The following is a 19,616-nucleotide window of genomic DNA, read 5'->3' on the forward strand; positions in this document are numbered from 1 at the left end:
GAACGCCGGATCCTAGCTGGGAAGGGCATTCCGGATGAAGTCATCCCTACTCTGATAAAGGCTAGGAAGGAGGTGACAGCGAAGCATTATCACCGTATCTGGAGGAAGTATGTCTCTTGGTGTGAAACCAAAAATGCTCCTCCGGAAGAATTCCATCTGAGCCGTTTCCTTCACTTCCTACAGACTGGAGTGAATATGGGCCTAAAATTAGGCTCCATTAAGGTTCAGATTTCGGCCCTATCCATTTTCTTTCAGAAGGAATTGGCTTCTCTCCCAGAAGTCCAGACTTTTGTAAAGGGAGTGCTGCACATACAGCCTCCTTTTGTGCCTCCAGTGGCACCATGGGACCTTAACGTGGTGTTGCAGTTCCTTAAGTCTCACTGGTTTGAGCCTCTTCAAAAGGTGGAATTAAAGTATCTCACTTGGAAGGTGGTCATGTTGTTGGCCTTGGTATCTGCAAGGCGAGTGTCCGAGTTGGCGGCTTTGTCACACAAAACCCATATCTGATTTTCCATGTGGATAGAGCTGAGTTGCGGACTCGTCCTCAATTTTTGCCTAAAGTGGTTCCCTCTTTTCATATGAACCAACCTATTGTGGTGCCTGTGGCTGCCCGGGACTTGGAGGATTCCGAGTCCCTTGATGTGGTTAGGGCATTGAAAATTTATGTAGCCAGAATGGCTCGGGTTAGGAAAACAGAGGCACTGTTTGTCCTGCATGCAGCCATCAAGGTTGGCGCTCCTGCTTCTAAGCAGACTATTGCTCGCTGGATCTGTAACACGATTCAGCAGGCTCATTCTACGGCTGGATTGCCATTACCTAATTCAGTAAAGGCCCATTCCACTAGGAAGGTGGGCTCTTCTTGGGCGGCTGCCCGGGGCGTCTCGGCATTACAGCTTTGCCGAGTTGCCAATGCTGCTAAAAGCAGCTAGCTAGCGAACAACTCAGAATGAGGGCCATTATTGTGTGTGGAGCATAAAATGGTGTCAGGGTATACTGTATGTGGTATAATGTGTAATGGGCATTACAGCGTATGGCGTAATGTGTGGCATAGTGTGGAATGGGCATTACGGTGTGTTGAATAATGTGGAAAGATCATTACGGTCTGTGGTACAATGTGGAATGAGCATTACGGTGTGTGGAATAATGTGTAAGGGGCATTACTATAAGGAACAAACATGACAAATAATGCAAAGGGCATGAATCAGTTTTTTCCCCCTGTGTTTTTGTATTTCCTGTGTTGTATAGGGAGCTCTACCTGGCATAATGTGTGCAAGGTGTACTACTGTGTGGTGTAATGTGACTGACAAACACTACTGTGTGGTGTAATGTGAATTGGTAATATTCTGTGGCCATGCCCCTTCCCCATGAAGCCACGCCCCTATTTTTGGCAGCACACCTTCGGATCGCACTAATCCTTTCCTTGTTCCATACCCCCACTTCAGAAATTCCACTTCGACCACTGAATATATTATATATATGCCTTCTCTTTATTAGGGGCCCCACTGTCTTAAGTGCCCCGGGCCCCCCATGGTCTTAATACGGCTCTGCCGGCACAGTGACGGGGAGAATCCTTCGCCTCTAGCGGCTCCAGCGTTCCCTGTCATGCAGGCCGGGCAGTTTAAATTCACCCGACTCCTCGTGCTATTAGGGGTGTGAAACTACACCTTACTATATGCCCCGGCGTTTGCTCTCCCTGCTGCAGACCCTGGTTGACCAGGGAACCAGAAAAGGCATCTTCTCCTCCGGCTCCCCCGTTCCGGCCGCTATCAGTGTGAGTGGTGTCCCCGGCAACCAGCAGTGCAGAGGGGTGAGAAGGCGTGAGGGAGTATGAGAGGGCATCCACAAAGCTGCAGTGGATCTTTGGTAATATGGGGAGAAATGTCACAGGGGGAGGGGGGTCTTCTGTGCTTGGGGAAGATGCTCTATCTGGGGGTAGGGGGGGTCTTCTGTTCTTTGAGGTATATAATGGTGTTGGAGAAGCTATGATGTGATGAAGTGCATTGAAGTGGGGGAGTGCTGTGAGGTAGGCATTGAAGGGCGGGTAGGGGTGCTCTGCCCAGTCCTGGTTACAGACTCTCTCTCACCCTGTCACCCACAACATCTGCCCCACAGACACTCACCCCGTCCCCCACCAAACCAGTCCCCGCACACTCACCCTGTCCCCCAGCACACCTGTCCCTGTCCCCCACCACACCTTTCCCTGTCCCCCATCAAACCTGTCATTGCACACTCACCCTGTCACCCACCAGACCTGTACTCCATGCCCCCAGCGTGATGAAACAAGGTTGTGGCTTGTGAGTACGTAATTCCCTGTGAGGCCACACCCACCATCTCAGGAGTTCGCACAAAGACCAACCCCGCTGTACCCGGTGGGGATACCAGCAGGGGGAGCAGGTCGGACCTGAGGCCCCCAGCCCCAGGGCGCCATTTCAGCAATGTTCCCGCCCTGGAGCTGCATATCTCTCCCTCACTACTGACCAGCGGCCATCATAAAGCTGAGCTGTGCTGTTTCTAGGACTGCTGGGGCAAATCGTCCTCTGTAGAACCGCCTGATTGCCAGTGCTGTGCTTCTTACAGGACACTTAAGTATTCTACCTGTTACTGGGACAGTGTTAGTTAAGAAAGAGTGCATACATTCAGGGTTGTGTGGTACAAACACCCTGTAATATACATACTGTGCATTGGTGGTCATTCCGAGTTGTTCGCTCGCTGCCGTTTTTAGCAGAATAGCGATCAGGCTTAAAATGGGCAATTCTGTGCATGTGTATGGGCCGCAAGGCGCACGCGCTAAGTATTTTCACACAAAACTATGCAATTTTACACAGGTCCAAGCGGCGCTTTTCAGTCGCTCTGCTGATCGGTGAGTGATTGACAGGAAGTGGGTGTTTCTGGGCAGAAACTGACCGTTTTCCGGGAGTGTGCTAAAAAACGCAGACGCGTCAGGCTAAAACGCAGGAGTGGCTGGAGAAACGGGGGAGTGGCTGGCCAAACGCAGGGCGTGTTTGTGACGTCAAACCAGGAACTAAACGGACTGAGGTGTTCGCATTCTAGGAGTAGGTCTGGAGCTACTCAGAAACTGCATGGAAACATTTAATAGCAGAACTGCTAATCTTTCGTTCGCAATTCTGCTAAGCTAAGATACACTCCCAGAGGGCGGCGGCCTAGCGTGTGCATTGCTGCTAAAAGCAGCTAGCGAGCGACCAACTCGAAATGAGGGCCATTGTTATATCTATTGTTATCACATATAGCCATACTGAGTATTACTTTGTATTGCTAGTCCAGTGCAGTTTTATGGTACATAGGCCCTCATTCCGAGTTGTTCGCTCGCTAGCTGCTTTTAGCAGCATTGCACACGCTAAGCCGCCGCCCTCTGGGAGTGTATCTTAGCTTAGCAGAATTGCGAACGAAGTATTCGCAATATTGCGAAAAGATTTTTCTGTGCCGTTTCTGAGTAGCTCGAGACTTACCCTTCCAGTGCGATCAGTTCAGTGCTTGTCATTCCTGGTTTGACATCACAAACACACCCAGCGTTCGCCCAGACACTCCCCCATTTCTTCATCCACTCCCGCGTTTTTCCCAGAAACAGCAGCGTTTTTTTCACACACTCCCATAAAACGGCCAGTTTCCGCCCAGAAACACCCACTTCCTGTCAATCACACTCCGATCACCAGAACGAAGAAAAAACCTCGTAATGCCGTGAGTAAAATACCAAACTTCTTAGCAAATTTACTTGACGCAGTCGCAGTGCGAACATTGCGCATGCGCAATTAGCGGAAAATCGCTGCGATGCGAAGAAAATTACAGAGCGAACAACTCGGAATGAGGGACATAATTTCTGCATGGTACGCTTGTGACTATATATGTGTGTGTGCATGTAGCTGCTGCATGGTTGCCTTATTACAGGGTATTTCATGCAGTGGGCTATTCCTATATTGCTATACCTGAGGGGGCCAAGTGTTTCAGGTTTTTCTATCTGTTTAATATAGGATTGTATCACAAGATATTCTGACGGTGTATTTTTCCTTGTAATTTATAGTCACCATATCATCTATTTCTCTAACATCCTAGAGGATGCTGGTGACTCCGTAAGGACCATGGGGAATAGACGGGCTCCGCAGGAGATAGGGCACTTTAAGAAAGCTTTGGATTCTGGGTGTGCACTGGCTCCTCCCTCTATGTCCCTCCTCCAGACCTCAGTTTTACACTGTGCCCAGAGGATGAAGGGCGCACTGCAGGGAGCTCTCATGAGTTCTTTGCTACAGAAAGCATTTTTGTTTGGATTTTTACTTTTTTCACAGGGAGCACTGCTGGCAACAGGCTCCCTGCATCGAGGGACTGAGGAGAGAGGGGCAGACCTACTTAACTGATAGGATCTGCTTCCTCGGCTACTGGACACCATTAGCTTCAGAGGGGGTGAACACAGGTTCGTCCTGGGCGTCCACCCCCGGAGCCACGCCGCCGTTCTCCTCACAGAGCCAGAAGAACAGAAGCAAGAAGCCGTCTCAGGCGGCAGAAGCCTTCAGCTTCACAGAGGTAACGCACAGCACTGCAGCTGTGCGTCATTGCTCCACATCACCTCACACACTCCCGTCACTGTATGGGTGCAGGGCGCAGGGGGTGTGTGCCCTGGGCAGCAATAATAACACCTCTTAGATGGCAAATAGGCATATACATGTACAGCTGGGCACTGTACATGTATATAATTGAGCCCCTGCCATTTTACACGATTTTGAGCGGGACAGAAGCCCGCCGCCGAGGGGGCGGGGCTTCTCCCTCAGCACTCACCAGCGCCATTTCTCTTTCCACGGAACGCTGAGAGGAAGCTCCCCGGACTCTCCCCTGCTTACACACGGTGAAGGGAGTTTAAAAAGAGAGGGGGGGGCACATAATTGGCGGATAAAGTATAATACAGCGCTGCTGGGGAAAAGCATTCTGTGTTGGTCTCCAGGTTGTTGCGCTGGGCTGTGTGCTGGCATACTCTCTCTCTGTGTCTCCAAAGGGCCTTTCAGGGGATACTGTCTTCAGAAAAAGTTTCCCTGGGTGTGTGCAGTGTGTCGGTACGTGTGTGTCGACATGTTTGATGAGGAAGGCTCGCTTAATGCGGAGGGAGAGTGCTTGAATGTCAGGTCGCCGTCAGCAATGCCGACACCGGACTGGGTGGATATGCTGAATGTCTTGAATGCAAATGTAAATCTCCTGCATAAAAGATTAGACAAGGCTGAAGCTAGGGATCAGTCAGGTAGCCAGTCCGTGCCTGTCCCTGTGGTGCCAGGACCTTCAGGGTCTCAAAAGCGCCCCATATCCCAGGTCGCTGACACAGATACCGACACAGATACTGACTCTAGTGTCGACTATGAGGATGCAAAATTACAGCCGAAGGTGGCAAAAGGTATTAGGTACATGATTATTGCCATAAAAGAGGTTTTGCATATCACGGAGGAACCCCCTGTCCCTGACACGAGGGTTCACATGTATAAAGGAAAAAAGCCAGAGGTCACGTTTCCGTCCTCATTTGAGCTAAGCGAATTATGCGAAAAGGCTTGGGAATCTCCGGATAGGACACTCCATGTTCCCAAAAGAATTCTCACGGCGTATCCTTTTCCACAGAAGGATCGGATACGATGGGAATCGGTGCCTAAAGTAGACAAGGCGCTGACACGCTTATCCAAGAAGGTGGCACTGCCTTCTCCGGATACTGCTTCCCTCAAGGATCCTGCTGATCGCAAGCAGGAAATTACCATGAAGCACATTTACACACATTCAGGAACTATAGTTTGGCCGGCCATGGCGTCGGCCTGTGTTTGTAGCGCTGTCGTGGCATGGGCAGACTCCTTATCTACGGAGATGGACACCTTAGATAGGGATACCATTCTAATGACCATGGAGCATATCAGAGATGCTGCCTTGTATATGAGGGATGCTCAGAGAGACATTTGTTTACTAAGCTCTAGAATAAACGCTATGTCTATTTCTGCTAGGCGGCTCTTGTGGACCCGACAGTGAATGGGAGACGCCGACTCATAGCGGCATATGGAGTCATTGCCTTACAAGGGGGAGGAGTTGTTTGGAGAAGGCCTCTCGGGCCTAGTCTCTACTGCTACGGCCGGTAAATCTAATTTTTTACCTTATGTTCCCCCGCAGCATTCTAAGAAGGTACCACATTATCAAATGCAGTCCTTTCGTTCCAATAAAAACAAGAAGGTACGAGGATCGTCCTTCGTTGCCAGAGGTAACGGCAAGGGAAAAAAGCTGCACTCAGCTAGTTCCCAGGAGCAGAAGTCCTCCCCTACTTCCGCAAAGTCCACAGCATGACGCTGGGGCTTTCCAGGGGGGGTCAGATTAAGTGGGGGCACGTCTTCGTCTTTTCAGCCACGTCTGGGTTCAATCACAGGTGGATCCCTGGGCAATAGAGATTGTTTCCCAGGGATACAGACTGGAATTCGAAGACATGCCCCCTCGCCGGTTTTTCAAATCGGCTCTGCCAGCTTCCCCGTCAGAGAGGGAGCTAGTGTTAGCGGCAATTCACAAATTGTACATTCAACAGGTGATAATCAAGGTTCCTCATCTCCAGCAAGGAGAGGGTTATTATTCATCCCTGTTTGTGGTACCGAAACCGGACGGTTCGGTCAGACCCATTCTAAGTCTAAAATCCCTGAATCTGTACTTGAAGAGGTTCAAGTTCAAAATGGAATCGCTCAGAATGGTCATCGCCAGCCTGGAGGGAGGGGATTGGATGGTGTCCCTGGACATAAAGGATGCGTACCTTCATGTTCCGATTTTCCCCCCTCACCAGGCGTTTCTGAGATTTGCAGTACAAGATTGTCACTACCAATTTCAGACGTTGCCGTTTGGTCTTTCCACGGCCCCGAGAATTTTCACCAAGGTAATGGCGGAAATGATGGTGCTCCTGCGCAAACAGGGAGTCACAATTATTCCGTACTTGGACGATCTCCTTATAAAGGCGAGATCTCGGAAGAAGTTGCTGGACAGCGTGTCTCTGTCCGTGAAGACGTTGCAGATGCATGGCTGGATTCTCAATTTACCGAAATCCCAGCTAGTACCTGCAACTTTTTGGGCCTGATTCTAGACACAGACCAAAAAGAGTTTTCCTTCCGGTGGAGAGGGCTCAGGAGCTCATAGCAATGGTCAGGAACCTTTTAAAGCCAAAAAAGGTTTTGGTGCATCATTGCACAACGGTTCTGGGGAAGATGGTGGCTTCATACGAGGCCATCCCCTTCGGTAGGTTCCATGCGAGGACTTTCCAATGGGACCTATTGGACAAATGGTCCGGGTCCCATCTACATATGCAGGAACGGATCACCCTGTCTCCCAAGGCCAGGGTATCTCTCCTGTGGTGGCTGCACAGTGCTCACCTCCTAGAGGGTCGCAGGTTCGGCATTCAAGACTGGATCCTGGTGACCATGGACGCGAGCCTCCGAGGTTGGGGGGCTGTCACACTGGGAAGAAATTTCCAAGGTCTCTGGTCAAGCCTAGAGACTTGTCTCCACATCAATGTCCTGGAGTTAAGGGCCATTTACAACGCCCTACGCCAGGCGGAGGAGTGGCTTCAGAACAAACCGGTTCTGATTCAGTCGGACAATATCACGGCAGTGGCTCATGTAAACCGCCAAGGCGGCACAAGGAGCAGAGTGGCCATGGCAGAGGCGACCAGGATTCTGCGCTGGGCGGAAGGCCATGTAAGTGCACTATCAGCAGTGTTCATCCCGGGGGTGGACAACTGGGAGGCGGACTTCCTCAGCAGGCACGACCTGCATCCTGGAGAGTGGGGACTTCATCAAGAAGTCTTCACACAGATCGTTTATCGGTGGGGACTGCCTCAAATAGACATGATGGTGTCCTGTCTCAACAAAAAGCTAAAGAGGTATTGCGCCAGGTCAAGAGACCCTCAGGCAGTAGTGGTATAAACGCTCTGGTGACACCATGGGTGTTCAGATCGGTCTATGTGTTTCCTCCTCTGCCTCTCATACCCAAGGTGTTGAGATTAATAAGACTAAGAAGGGTCAGAACAATTCTCATTGTTCCAGTTTGGCCAAGGAGGACTTGGTATCCGGATCTGCAAGAGTTGCTCACAGAAGATCCGTGGCCTTTTCTTCTAAGGCAGGACCTGCTGCAGCAGGGGCCCTGTCTGTTCCAAGACTTACCGCGGCTGCGTTTGACGGCATGGCGGTTGAACGCCGGATCCTAGCTGAAAAAGGGATTCCGGAGGAGGTCATTCCTACCCTGATCAAGGCCAGGAAGGATGTGACATCGAAACATTATCACCGTGTATGGCGGAAATATGTTTCTTGGTGTGAGGCCAGAGCTGCTCCTACGGAAGAGTTCCATTTGGGCCGTCTGCTTCAATTCCTTCAAACGGGAGTGAATTTGGGCCTAAAATTAGGGTCCATAAAGGTCCAAATTTCGGCCTTATCCATTTTCTTTCAAAAAGAATTGGCTTCTCTCCCTGAAGTACAGACTTTTGTGAAGGGAGTGCTGCATATTCAGCCTCCCTTTGTACCTCCGGTGGCGCCTTGGTATTAAGTTTCCTCAAGTCACCTTGGTTTGAACCACTCAAAACAGTGGAGTTGAAATACCTCACTTGGAAAGTAATCATGTTGTTGGCCTTAACTTCTGCAAGGCGTGTTTCGGAATTAGCGGCTTTATCATATAAAAGCCCATACCTGATTTTTCACGTGGATAGGGCAAAGTTGAGGACTCGTCCTCAATTTCTGCAAAAGGTGGTCTCATCTTTTCATATGAACCAACCTATTGTCGTGCCTGTGGCTACACAGGACTTGGAGGACTCCGAGTCCCTGGATGTGGTCAGAGCTTTGAAGATTTACGTGACCAGAACAGCTAGGATCAGGAAGACTGAAGCTCTGTTTGTTCTGTATGCGGCCAACAAGGTTGGCGCTCCTGCTTCAAAGCAGACAATTGCTCGCTGGATCTGTAACACGATTCAGCAGGCGCATTCAACGGCAGGATTGCCATTGCCTAAATCGGTTAAGGCCCATTCCACTAGGAAGGTGGGCTCTTCTTGGGCGGCTGCCCGAGGGGTCTCGGCACTACAACTGTGCCGAGCTGCTACTTGGTCGGGGTCAAACACCTTTGCAAAGTTCTATAAGTTTGATATCCTGGCTGAGGAGGACCTCCTGTTTGCTCAATCGGTGCTGCAGAGTCATCCGCACTCTCCCGCCCGTTTGGGAGCTTTGGTATAATCCCCATGGTCCTTACGGAGTCCCCAGCATCCTCTAGGATGTTAGAGAAAATAGGATTTTACTTACCGGTAAATCTATTTCTCGTAGTCCGTAGAGGATGCTGGGCGCCCGTCCCAAGTGCGGACTTCTTCTGCAAGACTTGTATATAGTTATTGCTTACATAAGGGTTATGTTATAGTTGGTCGGTCTTGAACCGAGGCTATGTTACTTGTTCATACTGTTAACTGGGTAGTTTATCACAAGTTATACGGTGTGATTGGTGTGGCTGGTATGAATCTCGCCCTTAGGTTACATAAATCCTTTCCTCGTACTGTTCATATCCTCTGGGCACAGTTTCTCTAACTGAGGTCTGGAGGAGGGACATAGAGGGAGGAGCCAGTGCACACCCAGAATCCAAAGCTTTCTTAAAATGCCCTATCTCCTGCGGAGCCCGTCTATTCCCCGTGGTCCTTACGGAGTCCCCAGCATCCTCTACGGACTACGAGAAATAGATTTACCGGTAAGTAAAATCCTATTATCTCTTGAACTCTCGGTTTGTGCTCTCATAGGCACGCTTTACTGACAGTTCTTGATAGGTATAGTGCTGCTACACTTTGTACCTGGTTGCCCAATATTGTGCACATAGTTATGTCTGCTACACATGGCAACGACGCTGGGGCTCTTCCCACACTGCGTGGTAGTGAGGCCGCGGACGTAACAGAGGATAATATGGCAGCTGAGAGTTCAGGTTCCGGGGGTTCCTTACCCCCCAGTGGGTCGGTAGCACCTGGGGCTTCACAAGGCCCACCTTGGGCTACATTTTCCACATTGTTAAACACGCTTGTGACTAAATTGATGCCCCCTGTGAGACCACCTGTGCCACTGCAATAGTTTATGGTCCCTGCTGTAAACCCGCCATGGGCGGATCAGCTTTCCACTCAGTTACAGCATTTGAAATGATCTATGACTAAATCTAAGTGTCACTCTCGCCCGCCTAAGACTAAGTCGTCTTCTAAACGAGCCATTACCTCCTCCCAATCCACTGCTATTCCAGACACGTCCTCTGACGAGGGCGGTGCATATACTGATCCCACAGACACTGACACAGATGTTTCTGATGGGGAAGGGTAGTCATTGGTGGATGTCCCGGATTTGATTGAGGCAATCAGACTCATTCTTCAGGTGGCTGATGATCCTGAGCCTGGGACTGTCTCCAAGAAATCGGATAGGTTTAAACGTAAGAAGGTGATTAAACAAGTTTTACCCCATTCAGAACACCTGGTTGACATACGTCAGGAATCCTGGGAAAATCCTGGGACAAAATTTACACCGAATAAGAGACTATTGACTCGCTATCCTCTCTCTGCGGAGGTATGTAAAAATTGGGAAACCCCTCCGCCTGTAGATTCTCATGTGGCGCGTATGGTTGTTTCCTCTGCACTGCCAGTAACTACCGTCACCTCTCTGAAGGAACCGACGGATCGACGTGTGGAGGGATCTTTAAAAGCGATTTATACCCTAACAGAGGCTGTGCATAGGCCAACAATTGCAGCGACTTGGGCTGCTGAAGCTGTTGTGGCGTGGGCTCAGGAACTTGAGGTGGAACTGCCTTCCAATGCATCTGAGCATGCTCGACAATGTCTCTCATATATTGCCACGGCTTTTCTGTACCTTAAGGAGGCAGACTCCAATGCCGGGGTGCTCGCGGCCATGGCTGCTACTACGTCCGCCTTGGCCAGACGTATCCTTTGGTTGAGATCCTCGTCGGTGGATATGGATTCCAAGAAAACCCTGGAGGTGCTTCCTTTCAAGGGAGACATTCTCTTTGGAGAAGACCTCAATAAGATTGTGGCTGATCTGGCTACTGCTAAAACAACTTGCCTACCTAGTACGGCTCTTCAACGCAGAAGGCTAAAAGTACTTTCCCTCTGCCCTTTCGTCCTCCAGGAAAGGCAAAAGGTCAGGCGTACCCAAAGCAAGCCTGTGCTTCCAGACCTGCCAAGCCCAGACCGAAGCGTGCCGGGGCTGCCCGTCAGCCAGCTTCCAAAGTGGACAAGCCTCCCACATGACGGGGCGGGCCTCCCTCTGGGGGATCCTAAGGTGGGGGGCTGACTTCTAGGTTTTGCCCAGGAATGGTTGAAGACCACTTCTGATACCTGGGCGAGGGAAGTCGTCGCTTGAGGTTACGCCATACCCTTCAAGAATCGTCCCCCGCAGCGGTTTTGCCTGACAGATGTGCCTCTGGATCCGGCAAAAGCAAACACGTTGCACTCGGTGGTACATTCCCTCCTGACCACAGGAATGGTAGTACAGGTGCCTCTGGCTCAGAGAGGCAAGAGGTACTATTCACCGCTGTTTCTAGTCCCGAAACCGAATGGGTCCTCGCGGCCCATTCTCAATCTGAAGTCCTTGAACAAGCATGTGCGGGTTTCCAAGTTTCGTATGGAAACTCTGCACTCTATTGTTCTGGCCATGGAGCCTGGGGACTATTTGGTCTCCCTGGACATACAGGATGCCTACCTGCATATTCCTATTGCGGTATCTCATCAACAGTACCAGCGGTTTGCGGTGGGAAACCTTCATTACCAATTTCGGGCGTTTCGGGCGTTTGACAACGGCTCCCAGAGTTTTCATCAAAGTTATGGCGGTCATGATGGCTACACTCCGCCATCAAGGGGTCATGATCCTACCGTACTTGGACAATTTGTTGATCCTGGCAAATTCCCCAGAACTTCTCCTGTGTCATCTCGATCTGATGGTCCAGTGCATGACAGCCCATGGGTGGCTGATCAACAGGAAGAAATACTCCCTGGTTCCTGCTCGGAGCATGTTACACCTGGGAACGTTATTGGACACTCACAACCAAAGGTTGTCCCTTTCTCAGGAGAAAGTCCTGAAGCTTCAGGACAAGATTCGATGCTTCCTCTCTCGTCCGCAAGTGTCGATACATTCGGCAATGCAAGTGCTGGGTCTCATGGTGCCGGCTTTCGACATGGTGGAGTATGCTCAGTTCCACTCTTGCCCTCCTCAGAAGTTAATTCTGACCAAGTGGGACAGCCTGCCTCACCGGATAAGATCTCACATGATCTCATTGTCTCCGGAGGTCCACCTGTCACTGAGCTGGTGGCTGCAGGACCAACAATTGAGCAGGGGCCATCCCTTCTGGATATCCGACTGGGTCCTTTTAACAACGGATGCCAGCCTGCGAGGTTGGGGCGTGGTGTTGGAACAACACTATCTTCCGGGTTGGTGGACCAGGGAGGAATCTCTACTCCCGATAAATATTCTGGAACTGCGGGCAGTGTTCAATGCGTTGACAATGGCGCAGCAACTCATACAGAACAGACCTGTTCAAGTACAATCGGACAACGCCACCACGGTGGTGTACATAAATCATCAAGGCGGCACTCAAAGCCGCATGGCAATGAGGGAAGTATCACAGATTCTTCAGTGGGCAGAACGCCATCTGCCGGCCATATCAGCAGTGTTCAATCCGTGCATCCTGAACTGGGAAGCGGACTATCTCAGTCGTCAGGACATACACGCAGGAGAGTGGAGCCTCCATCCGGAGGTGTTTCAACTTCTCGTGGACACGTGGGGCCTTCCAGATGTGGATCTGATGGCGTCTCGACACAATCACAAGGTTACGGTCTTCGGAGCAAGGACAAGGGATCCTCAAGCTGCGTTCGTGGACGCTCTGCCAATTCCATGGAACTTTCAGCTACTGTACGTGTTCCGTCCAGTGTCACTCCTGCCCAGAGTAATACGGAATTTCAAGCAAGAAGGTGGAAACTGCTTCTGGTTGCTCCAGCGTGGCCCAGATGGCACTGGTTCTCCGATCTACTGGGTCTCTGGTGGGATCGTCCCCTTCTACTACCACAATGACCAGACCTCCTCGTTCAGGGCCCTTGTGTTTACCAGGATTTGGCCCGTCTGGCTTTGACGGCATGGCCCTTGAGGCTTCCGTCCTGAGGGCCAAGGGTTTTTCTGAGGCGGTCGTTCAAACTATGTTGAAGGCCGTAAACCAGCTTCTGCTCGGATCTACCATAGGGTCTGGAATGCTTACTTTACTTGGTGTGCGTCTCACAATCATGACGTTTTCAAGTTTAGTACGGCCAAACTATTGGCCTTTCTACAACAGGGCCTAGACTTAGGCTTGCGTCTGGCCTCCCTCAAGGTTTACATCTCTGCCTTGTTGGTTTGGTTTCAGAGAAAGATTGCCACCCTGCCTGATGTCCATACATTTACTCGGGGTGTGTTGAGGATTCAGCCTCCTTATGTGCCGCCTGTGGCCCCTTGGGACTTGTCGGTGGTTTTGGAGGCATTACAAGTGTCTCCTTTTGAGCCTCTTGCCTCTGCTAGCCTTAAGTGGCTTTCCCTTAAGGTCCTATTCTTGCTGGCTATTGCTTCAGCTAGAAGGGTCTCGGACTTGGGTGCATTATCCTGCAAGTCTCCCTATTTGATTTTTCACTGTGACTGGGCGGTTCTTAGAACACGGCCAGGTTATTTACCTAAGGTGGTGTATTCTTTCCACCTTAACCAGGAGATTATGGTTCCGGCCTTTAATTCTCCTGAGTTGTCTCCCAAAGAACGGTCTTTCCTCTGTCAGGAAATCTGATTCTCTTTTTGTACTGTTTGGTTTTCACAAACGTGGCTGGCCTGCTTCCAAGCAGACTCTGGCCAGATGGATTACAATGGTGATTGCACATGTTTATGTACAGGCAGGGGCGGATTGGCCCACCAGAACATCATGACAGATTCCGATGGGCTGGTCCCATATCCCCCCTCAGCCAGGCTGATTCACTCTCAGGCTGGGCTGGCTCACACTGATTCCAGTACTTGCGGTTCATTGAAACGCAATCTGGAAGTTAGGCTAGCGGGCACTTCCAGGTGCCGCTAGCCGTGAAAAGTCCTGAAGCTGTTCTACCAATGGGGGACCTGGAGATAGTTAACCAGCCCAGCAGCATCCTCTCTCTGGCCACGGCCAAAGGTTTCTTTAACGACCCCATCCCGGGAGCAGCAGCATAGCGATGGTCGGAGCCGGGATCACCACACCCGCCGCCACCCTAGCTCCCGCACTCGCACTGAACTGGCCAGAGCGGCAACTGAGCACTGAAGAGGAACCTGCAGAGAGATGATTTTTAATTACATTATTTGCATTATCATGATGGTGTAATGGTTAGGGCATCCCCGGTCACAGTGTATGGTTTGGGGCAGTGGCGGAACTAGCGAGCGGTGGGCCCAGGTGCGACAAAATGCTTTGGGCCCCCCCCCCCCCATCCCATCCAAGTCCACCCCTTACCCCTGGAAAGGATCTGGTGAGGGGGACCTGCTCAGGGCCAGAGAAATGGATACCTAGCAACAGTGCCGTAATTAGACATTTTAGCAATGTGTGCAAGAAATGGCATCGGAGCCCCACCTCTGCATGCAAAACAGGGGCAGTGCGCGCCGTAGGCACGCGCAAAAATACATAGTGGCGTGGCTTCGTGGGGAAGGGGTGTGGCCACAAAATAATACCAATTCATAAAACGGTGCACAGTAGTCTCCATTATTCAAATTACGCCGCACAGTAGCACCACTACACCAGGTAGAGACCCTTTTAAACCTTACGGCAGACAGTGTCCCCCTTTTTACACATTGCGGCAGACAGCGTCCCCTTTTTACACATCACGGCAGACAGATTCCCCCTTTTTACACATTACGTCAGGCAGATTGCCCCTTTTTACACATTGCAGCAGGCAGATTCCCCCTTTTTACACATTGCGGCAAAGATTCCCCCATTTTACACATTACGGCAGGCAGATTCCCCCTTTTTACACATTGCGGCAGACAGTCCCCCTTTTTGCACATGGAAATAAAGAAAAACAGACCGAAAGAAAGAAAGAAAGAAAGAAAGAAAGAAAGAAAGAAAGAAAGAAAGAAAGAAAGAAAGAAAGAGAAAAAAAAAGAAAGAAAGAAATAATTATACTTACCGTCTCCGCTGGCTCAGGCTCCTCGGTGCAGCTTCTGGCAGAGATCCCGGGCTGGAGAGAAGGAGGAGGAGGGAGGAGGAGGAGGGAGCCGCAGCAGCGCTGTGTTATTGGTTGAGGCGCTGCTGCTGCTGTCCCTCTGCTTCACTATAGGCTGTTCTCGGAAGACAGCCTATAGTGAAGCAGAGGGACAGCAGCAGCAGCACCTCAACCAGTAACAAAGCGCTGCTGCGGCTCCCTCCTCCACCTCCCTCTTTCTCCTTACCCCCGTGCCCATGACCGCTGCGCTCCTCTCCGACTCCTGTGTCCTGCGGGCGGCTGTGTGCTGCGGGCAGCGGTTGCCCGCAGCACACAGCTGCATGTAATGAGTCAATTTGACTCATTACATGCTTTGGGCCCCTGGACAGTGGCGGGCCCCAGTGCAATGCACTGGTTGCACTGGCGGTAGTTCCGCCTCTGGTTTGGGGACTGGACAGGAGCAGGATGTACCTTGTTCTCAGAATGCCATCTGATCAGGCAGCACTCACAGCCATCCCTGGGACAATCTCAAATGCAAAGTCCGTCAGCCCTATAGCTGCCCAATGTCTGTCCATAATGATGGTCCTATTTATGACATGCGGTGGCTACGTATGTAGGCCCTCATTCCGAGTTGTTCGCTCGCTAGCTCCCTCTCGGAGTGTATCTTAGCTTAGCAGAAGTGCGAACGAAAGGATTGCAGCGCTGCTACAAAAAAAGATTGTGCAGTTTCTGAGCAGATCCAGACCTACTCCTAGCTTGCGATCACTTCAGACTGTTTAGTTTCTGTTTTGACGTCACGAACACGCCCTGTGCTCGGCCAGCCACACCTGCATTTCCCCAGGCACGCCTGCGTTTGTATCTGACATGCCTGCTTTTTTCCACACACTCCCCGAAAACGGTCAGTTACCTCCCAGAAACACCAACTTCCTGTCAATCACTCTGCGGCCAGCAGTGCGACTGAAAAGCGTTGCTAGACTTTGTGTGAAACTACTTCGGATGTTGTGAAAGTATGTCGCGCATGCGCATTGCGCCGCATACGCATGTGCAGAAATGCAGATTTTTTTTTGCCTGATCGCTGCGCAGCGACCAAAAACAGCTAGCGAACAACTCGGAATGACCACCGCAATGTGGTGGCTATGTATGTAATGTGGTGCTATTTATGTAATGAGGTGCTATACGTGTAATGTGGTGCTGTACGTGTAGTGCGGTGCTATACGTGTAGTTCGGTGCTATACTTGTAGGCCCTCATTCCGAGTTGTTCGCTCGCTAGCTGCTTTTAGCAGCATTGCACACGCTAAGCCGTCGCCCTCTGGGAGTGTATCTTAGCATAGCAGAAATGCGAACGAAAGATTAGCAGAATTGCGAATAGAAAATTCTTAGCAGTTTCTGAGTAGCACGAGACTTACTCCTACACTGCGATCAGCTCAGTCAGTTTCGTTCCTGGTTTGACGTCACAAACACACCCAGCGTTCGGCCAGCCACTCCCCCGTTTCTCCAGCCACTCCCGCGTTTTTCCTTGAAACGCCTGCGTTTTTCCACACACTCCCAGAAAACGGTCAGTTTACGCCCAGAAACACCCACTTCCTGTCAATCACTCACCGATCAGCAGAACGATGAAAAAACGTTGTTACGCCGTGAGTAAAATACCTAACTTTTGTGTAAAATAACCAAGCGCATGCGCAGTAAGCAACTAATCGCAGCATAGCAAAAATCGGCAACGAGCGAACAACTCGGAATGACCCCCGTAATGTGGTGCTATACATGTAATGTGTTGCGATCCATGTAATAATGTGGTGGCTATGTATGTAATCAGGGGCGTATTGGCCACTGGGACAGATTCCGCTGCGCTGGTCCCCTGTGCCTGTGTTTCACTACTTCTGTGTGCTCCCTCCCTTTACTTTGAAACATATACGATTATAACAAAGGGGTTTGTAGAATGAAAAATCTGTAAAATCAGAAGTAGATCAAATACATTACTGCAATGTCAGTAGACACTGAAAGTGGGCATATCAGTCCTTGTATATTCAGACATACAGATGTACAAGTTAGATTTCAGTTTGAACACACCCCTCTCAGTGCACGTTATATCTGCCCCACCTGCACTGCACATGGTTTTGCGCATTAGAGAAAAAGTTTGATTGTGTGATCAGGTCTGAATTAGTCCCCAAGGTCGTACGTTTGCTTAGGTCTGGATTCTGGGCTCCATGGCTCTCCCTTCATTGCAGAAGCCACCCCGCCTTTGCTCCCTGCACTCTGTCACTACAATTGACCCATGCGTCATGTGACGGTATGACCCATCTTCTGCCATTGTTTTTCAGTATGCTTTCCTCACCAGCTATTTTATTTTTCTTCTTTCAACTTCATCAAGGGTGCTTCCCCCCCCTGCCCAAAAGCATCTATATGTTACAGTATCAGAGTTTATTTGGGTCCTTTTTGCTTTAGTCTTGTTTCCCTTTACCCCTCTCCCTTCTTTGTACTTACATAGGTATACCCATTACCCAAATATCATTCACTTCCTTTATTTGGATTTGCTTATGTTTGTCCCATTCTGTACTCATGTTATCTAATTTTTGTGTGTACTCAAAATAAAGACTTACAAAAAAATGTAAATACATAACAATTGTCAGATTTGGTCTAGTATTCATATATTTCCTCCATCTTGGCCAGATTAACAATAGGGCAGATGGGAAACCGTATTAAAATTGTATTTCCAAATTTTCCTCACAAATTAATTATATTTATATATTGTTTATTTATTAACAGTTTCTTATAGAGCACAGCAAATTCTGTTGCGCTTTTACAATTGTAAACAACAATGATAAAACAAACTGGGTAATAACAAACAACCATAGAGGTCGGAAGGCCCTGCTCACAATCTATAGGGAAATAGGCATTGATATACAAGGATAGATGTTACAGTATATATTGCATAATTGTCCACCAGATTGCAAAGGTTCTTGCTGGGCTGTTGATATGGTAACACAGCAATAATTATCTGGGTTCAGGAGGAAGGGAAATGAAGAAAGTGAAAATATGTGAGTATATGTAAGGACTGTACAGTGAGGAAGTACTAGCATAGGAAAGATTATGAAGGTTATGTGAACAGTTCCAGAATTTGATAAGCTTGCCTGGGGAGTTGAGTTTTCAGGGAAGACTTGAAGGTTTCTAGACTAGAGGAGACTCTTATTGTGCAAGGTACAGTAGGGCATTTCACAAAGAGGGTGCAGCTGAAGAAAGTCCTGCAGTTATGAATGGGAGCAAGTAATGAGTGTGGTTGAGAGACGTACATCTTGTGAAGAGTGAAAAGGTCGGATTGGGGGATATTTTGAGATAAGTGAAGAGATGTACATTGGTGCAGTTTGGTTAATTTCCTTGTGTGTGAGTAAAAGTATTTCATATTGAGGGCCTAATTCAAGGTTGATTGCAAAAGCAAAATCTTCCTCTAATGGGAAAAACCATGTGCACTACAGGGGGAGGGTGGGGGGCAGATATAACATGTGCAGAGAGGTAGATTTGGGTGGGTTATATTGTTCCTGTGCAAAGTAAAAATTTACATTTAGATTTCAGTTTGAACACACCCAAATCTAATCTCTCTGCACATGTTATATCTGGCCCACCTGTAGTGCACATGGTTTTGCCCATTAGAGGAAGATTTTGCTTTTGTGATCAACCTTGAATTAGGCCCAAAATACGGTAGAATACAGGGAACCAATGGAGGAACTGACAGAGCGGATCCTCTGACAATGAACATCTAGCGATGAAGATTAGCCTCACAGCTGCATTCAGAATGGATTGTAGTGGTGAGAGTCTATTTTTAGCAAGACCAGTAAGAAGACTATTGCAATAATCAATGTGGGAGATAATGAGAGCATGGATTAGAATTTTTGCAATGTACTGTATGATGTAAGGTATGGGCGTATTTTGGATATGTTTTTTAGATGTATGTAACATGATTTTGAGACAGATTGATTGAGTGGACCAAAGGACAGTTCAGAGTCAAGGATAACACCTAGGCAGCGAACTTGTGGGGTAGGATTTATTTTTGAGTTCTCAACAGTGCTGGAGATATCAGGTTGGTAACTACTATTGGTCGGTGGAAACACAATTAACTCTGTTTTAGAAATACTAAGTTTGTGGTGGTGAGATAACATCCAAGACGAAACAGCAGAAAGGCATTTGTGACACGGACCAATACAGATGGTGACAAATCATGCAATTGTTACATAATTAGGGTGACATAAGGGTTGATAGTGTAGGGGGTTTACACCCCAACACGGCATTTGCTGCACCCACATGTCACTTGTCATACCCACACATCACTGGGCACACCCACAGAGCACTGTTCCTCAGCTTCTCACTATAGGCCCTTCATCAATTTAATTCCGAGTCCCAAGTGGCCCATATTCTGGCCATGGCCTGCATAGTGCCTCTT

This window comes from Pseudophryne corroboree, chromosome 8 (genome assembly GCF_028390025.1).
Source record: "Pseudophryne corroboree isolate aPseCor3 chromosome 8, aPseCor3.hap2, whole genome shotgun sequence".
In the NCBI taxonomy this organism is placed as follows: Eukaryota; Metazoa; Chordata; class Amphibia; order Anura; family Myobatrachidae; genus Pseudophryne; species Pseudophryne corroboree.